A 7,018-nucleotide genomic window follows, 5' to 3' on the forward strand; every position below is an offset into this window, starting at 1 on the left:
TGTTGGACATTGGCACAAAAGTAGTCCAAAATGGTCATATCGTAGAATAAAAGTCAAATAAAAATCCACGAGGACTCCCAGGGAGGAATATATTTGGTGGGGGCAACCATGAAGGTGGTGACTGACTTGGAACAAGTGACAAACCAACTCAGAATGGGTTGTGATCAGAGAACGACAGGAAGTACTAACATGAACAACCAATCTTCTCGTTCTCATGCAATATTTTCTATTTTAATTAACCAAGAGAAAGTCATTGAGTTGGAAAAAGTTGATTAATTAGTCTGATTGGATCAGGGTGAGTCACACAAGGAGATTCTCACATCTAAATTTAATTTTGTGGATCTTGCTGGGTCAGAACGACTAAAAAGGACTGGTGCGACTGGAGAGAGGGCAAAGGAGGGGATTTCTATAAATTGTGGACTGGTTTGGTGTGTTTGGAGGACTCTAGTTTGCATTGGGCAACGTAATCTCAGCTTTGGCTGATAAAATGAAGACAGGGACATTTGTGCCTTATCGGACTTCAAAGCTGACTCGAATATTGCAGGATTCGCTTGGGGGGAATAGTCGGACTGTCATGTTGGCGTGTGTTTCCCCCTCTGTCCGTGACTGTATTGAGACAACTGGGACAGTCGAATATGCAAATAGAGCAAAGAATATAGAAAATAAGGCAACAGTCAACCAAGATCTCAATAGTCGGGAAATTATGACTCTTCGGACACAAATATTGAAATTGCAGAAGGAGTTGGCCAGTTGTGGGGTATTTGGACTTGTGGTGGACTGGTAGAATTCGGATGGGATGAGACTGAGACTGATTGACCTAGAAATGGAGAATTCGCAGCTTCACCAGCAAATAAGTGAACAGAAGCTAGAAATTAGTCGTCATATTTCCCGTTTTGAAGAGATTCAGATCAATTCAGATAAAAATAGGCTGGAAGAATATTTGGCAGGTGAGTTGTGTGATTTGAGTGTAGTGTGTGGTGGGGAGGACATGGGTTGTTCGGATATTATCATAAAAGAACTAATAGAAGAGAACTCGTCACTCAAGTAATCTCATTTGAGTAATGTGAAGGAATAAAATATTTGATTTGGAGTCACTCAAACATGATGACAAAACACCCGACACTGATGTGAGTGGTCTAAATGAATTAATAGATTAATCAACTCATCCAAACAGTGCGCAGACAAAGAGAGGAATCTACAAGAATGTGTTCTGATACGTAAATAATAAGCAAATTAGTTAATTTATTAGACAAAGTGAGGATATGGAGAGCAGAGAGGAAGATAACACGTTGATTGAGAGAGATGGGACTGTGGACGGCATTTCTGATTCCAGTCAAATGGTCAGTCTGGCACAGGAGATTGAGTCGAAAGAAAGGCTGATTCGAGTGATTGAAACCTCCCGTATTCGCTGCAAAGAGATGGAGACTTGTTACGAGACTAAAATAGGAGCAATGCTCAGCAAAATAAAGTCCTTGGAGCAAGAACGTGATTTGATATCAAGACGAAACAGCAGTAAATTAACCTCTGTAATACTCAATAGACAAGAAGGATGTCCGTTCTAACGAGAGAGTGGAGGAATGTGAGAAGAAGATCGCAGAATTAAATAGTTGTGTTCAGAAATACAAGTCATTACTGCGAGAGAAGACACAGCAACTCAAAATCACTGCCACTTCTGAGCGGGACCTTCAAATGCTGAAGAAAGAATTGGCGGAGATGAAGAAATTAAAGGTGTATTGTGAAATATATTTAAGGTCAATATGATGAAGAAAATGAGAGAGGAAGCCACTCGGAGTCGACAGAGGGATGTGGGTCATACCAAAGAAGTCAATCAACTCGAAAGGAAGTTTCAGCGAACATTGTCTGATAACAGAAGTCTAAAAATTGGGTTGGAGCAGAAAGACTCGTTGCTAAAGAGGAAGCAGGCCGATGTTGGAGTGTGGTGGATTAACTAATTAGATTGAGAGTCTGAGAAGGAAGAATAGGCTAATCAGTGTGGAGGCGACTAAATCGAGTATGACTGTGTTATTTATGCTTAGATAGGAGAAAGATATTGAAGGAATTGGTCGACAAGAACATAAAAACAGTGGAGGATTGGATTTCCAACATGAGTGGACATCAAGTGACAATCAACAATATAGAAAAGGACATGTTCAGTTGGGTTAAGGTAGTTTGAGAACATTCTAGTCCTTCTAGAAACAAAATTCATATAAAAAACGGCTTGTATCATTAAGGGAGAAGAGATCACGTCTCCCTGCTCATAAAACAGTTGGTTATGAATTATGACGAGAAGGATAAGGCTGATTTGCTGGATACAAAGATATCCTCGGTGGAGTCTACGATTGAGTTTATAAGCAGTCACGTGAAGGATTGTCAGTCAAAGATAACACATTTCATGTCCAAAAAGGTGGAGTGTGAATTATGAGTATAGAATGAATTTGGGTCTGCCGACGAGTTGTCCTCCAGTCTATGTGATTATTTACAGAATTCTGAGGATATCAAGCCGATTCTGGTCAATATCCTCGAGAACATGATCGAGAAGGCTGATTGTTGTAGACTAATAGACAGATTGTGCAGTTGGAGAAGACCATTGTGGATAATAAGGCACTTCGTGCGAGAATTTCCAAATTGGACGCACGGAGTAGTTTCAGGGCGGAATTGTATGGCAATCTGATGGACTTGGTGCCCAACGACGAAGACAAGTTGAATATTGACTTGAGTTTCCTCGGAGATGACGTGTCTGATCCAGATTTCGACGATGAAGAAGGTTGAGTGACTAATATTCCTCCCAGAGACCGAGGATGAATTTGACGGAGACATTCCTTCCACAACCAATCCTAATGAACTGTATTACCTTATGATTCACACTGCAGGACAGTTCAAGTTGGTGTCGTCCAAGATGTTGGTATTTTGGTTTAGTTTTAGGAAGTTATTCCAAGAAAACACAGACTGACTGCCATGCCCTCGATGATTGACACTTTGTCCAGGTGGTTGAACTGTTGTTGCATGTTTAGTACTATTGCTACGTCGTCGAGTGGAAGTGTTGTACCTGTGCCTCATCACATGTTCATCAAGTCGGCCAGTCACACTTTCTCTATCTCAGATGTACAGAAAATAAAGGACGCGATGGAGAGGTAGTGTCCATCCTCAACTTTAGTTCTCGGTTTTCCCACTTTTCTGAAGGAAAGAGCGGACCCAAGTCCTTATTCCTGGAGAATGTGTTCGAAATAAGAGGGCCACGTGGGGGAATTGTGTCAATGAGTGCCAGTCAGGATAGACTTGTCAGTTCTAGCAAGGGTTACTCTCAATAACTGATTCCAGACTGTTCGAATAATTTGTGGGATTTGGAGGCGTTTTGTGAAGTGCAGACTTACAGTGGATACCCCCACGTCACGAGGAATATCAACCTTTCCCCCGAACTGAGGATGGTGGTCATGACGGCTTCGTACTGCTCAATGGTGTGGGACATTCGAGAGCCTGCTAAAAAGAAATTTTCTATTTTTTGGTTATTTTTACATTTTGAGTGTCAGTTCTGATGGAAGTGTATTCAGGAATGCACAAAGTTTTAATGAAATGCCCAACGCTTGTTCGACGCCGTTGGTTGTGTGTTTATCTGTGGATAGACTAAGTCTGTATTCTTCTCATTCCAATGTTGTGAATGTCTGGATTTGTCCAGGTTTGCACATTGGGTCATTATTTTAGAATGGAAGCACGTCCCAATACATTTATGTGCGACTCTTTGATTGTATTTTTGCTTGAGGTGGTCATTGAGGATGTTCTTTATCTCATTGCTGCTTTGAAAGATCGAACTCTTTGTGTATATTTTGGGAGAATAACTTGATAAGGTGTTTAATGTGAAAGGGGACACTTTTGGGGAGGTTCACCCCAGATGTGTTGTTCGCACTCCCCACAATGATAGAATTGTCCATCTATATGTGATTGGGAGTTTTCTATTCTCAGTAAGTCATGACGGGTGTGTGTGTAAATGGGATGTGAGGGATTCGTTAAGAATAGTCAATGTGATGTCTATGGTTATATTTCTAGAGGAATGTTCTGGAACATTCTGGAAGGAGTATTCAGTGTGTCCACGATATTCCGTTTTTGGAGAATGCGTTTGTTAGTGGGTGTCGGAATAGTGTGGTCAAAGTGTGGAATTCGGAGTCGATGGAGTGCAATGACTCGTTTAAAATTAGTGACAAGGGGATTAATTGTTTTGCTGTAAATAATGATGCTCTTTTTATCGGATTGGAGTTTGATTTTTTATTTAATATTTTAGTTTCATTTCTGCATGGAAGAACAGGATGTAGATATTGAAATTCGGTTCTATTTGACTGTATTAAAAATCTTTCTATTTGTTTTTGCATTTGCTAGTCTTATATTTCTAACTCAGGGTAGGCAAGGAGTTTTGACAGATTAAACTGAGAGGGGATGTTTTGTAGTATTAAGTTGTCTCTTGTTCACGTCTTGAGTTTCAAGCCAAGAAATACGCTTTGAGATCGCTGTGAATTTTGTATATCCATTTCCAACAGTCTAAGTAGTCTTTAGTTTTTTCATCTCGGCCAATTCTATACAAATATACACTGAAATGGATCGCAACGTGACAAAGCAGCATTTTGGGCTGAAGTATTTTTATTCTTAACTTCGGCCGCTTCAAAAGTAAACATTAATTTAAATGACTACTTTAGCTAGTCAAAAATTCATTGTTTTATGTAAAAGGCGACTGGATTGTTTTTTCCAACTCAAAAAAGTCTGCTTTCCATAAAATAATTCACGTCTTAGTAACAAACTCAAATACTATGCATATCTTTAAGAGTGGACCAAGCAAGAAACTAATTTTGATTCATCAAGCAGCAAGAACCTTACTATAAGATGGCTTATTTGATAACTCATTATTTTTCAAACGACTTTAAAAGACTTTATTTATAATTCAACATTTATCAAAGAAAAAAGAAATAGACTTTCACTGTTCTTTACATAAGTACATGTACCCCTGAATATTTTCCATGTTTTTAATTCAATAATCCTTTCTCCTACATGTTGCTGTCAGCTTAGTACTTTCTAAGAAATATGAAAATTGTTTAATTTGTATTCATCATCATAAATTTAAAGCGGAAGTGCCATCAAAAACTAGGGTTTGGTTCAAAGTATTTTTATAGTTTATTTAACTTACATTTTTGCTTACCTTGCAAACAATGAACTCATATACCTCTCCCGAAGTGTTTTTATTGCGATAATAAAATAACTTGTGATTCTTTGCTCTATAGTTTATAGATTTCTATTTTGTTTTTCATTGGCTTAAAGCACTTCCTATCCTCAGCACGGGATTACCACTGGACAATGAATCCTTACCGATCGGGATCTGTTTACGCTTGTGTTGAACATCTGCCAGCCCCACCATTGCCGGTGCGGGTCCACAATTTCGTAGAACAGCTCCACGCCTTGTCGTGTACAAAGAGTGCCGGTAGAATTTCTCGCCACACTCAACTTTAAAGTCGGCTAGTTTCCCTTCCATTCTAAGGTCTGTCGGCCTTTCCGGGAGCGACGATAAGCGTCCCGACGGGATGACGACCTTTCCTTCAGGGGACGCAAGTCCCTGGTTTGGAACGACACCTGCCTCGACTCCTTCTTGGTGACCATGTTACTCAAAACTTGCAGCAACCCGGGCTTTGCCAGTGATCAGGCCGAAGAGTTAAAGAGTCCAAAATACACGATTATTTTGAGTTTGCCCCCTTGCCTTCGAAAGGACAAGGTCACCAATCATAGGAAAGGTTTTGTGACAGCTCGGCATTTTCTCTGTTAGATTTACGCCACAACCACCTTGATATCGAATCTCCTCGTTTTTTCCAGTAGTTTTATAATTCTTGCCTTAGAAGGGGACAAGATTCACCCTTCCAGCCCATACATCACCACAGGAAGAATACCAACCTGGAAAATAAATAGCAGGGTCTCCAGGGGCAGGAAAAATTTGATTAGGCACATGCTCATTTATGTACATCGTTTTTTCCTTAGAATAATGTCTTCGTCACACTTTCCATTTTCAGAAAATTGGACTCCCAGGTATAAAAACGATTAGGTCTTCCGAATAATGTCAATCGTGTATGGTAAGGTTTTTGCACTTCTACTCGAGTGTGACATCTCAATTGACAGAGTCAAGTAATTCACTGTCACCCACTGTTTTATTTAAGTAGATTTTTAGTTTCATTCCTGAATTCGCCTGAAAGGCTGCCTCGAACGTAATAATAACGTCATCAGCATAAATAAACACATTTGTTGAGATGCACACATGTTTTGGAAAGTTTTCCATATACACTTTAGTTTTTTTCTATGACTTTGGAACTTATCCTCTTTGGAGGCTGGCAGATGGATCTTCTTCCAAAACCACTGCGAGCTGATTGCGGAAGAATTCGGTAGTCTCCTCTTGGCTCGACAGGCATCCTCTTGGAAAACGCAGGCAAACTTCAAATGTCATCTGAAAAAATCAATTTGTCAATAACAACCTTTAAATTTGTAATTACGAAAGTCAATTTTGCATATAAGAAATTTTCGTCAAAATACATCGAAAATTGTTTGATGCCTGAAAAAACAAGATATCGAAAATACAATGATGATACAAAAAAAATAATAATTGAAGCACATTAAAATTTTGGCGATTGGCAGTCTCTATGCTCCTCTCCTGGAGTTAATTTGAGAACAGCTTATCTTTGGATTGAAAATAAAGATAAAGAAAGACATCCAAGAGGAGGTAAAAGACATTCAAAAAAATCAAATAAATATAAATGAATTAATCAGTTGGATTGAAACTGATCCTCAGATCACTTTGAAAGAATGCGCGGAGAAAATACGAAAAAATTATTCAATGTCTGTGTCGGTTACAACAGTAAAAAATTGGCTTGATGGGGAATTAATTTCTCTCAAAACCTGTTGACCAATAGTTGCAAACGTAAATTCACCTGAAAATAAAGAAAAAAGAATATATTATTTGGATTGCTTGTTTAAAGCAAGGTCTCCTGGAAGAACTTTA

This window comes from Octopus sinensis, unplaced genomic scaffold, assembly GCF_006345805.1.
Source record: "Octopus sinensis unplaced genomic scaffold, ASM634580v1 Contig18913, whole genome shotgun sequence".
Taxonomy (NCBI): Eukaryota; Metazoa; Mollusca; class Cephalopoda; order Octopoda; family Octopodidae; genus Octopus; species Octopus sinensis.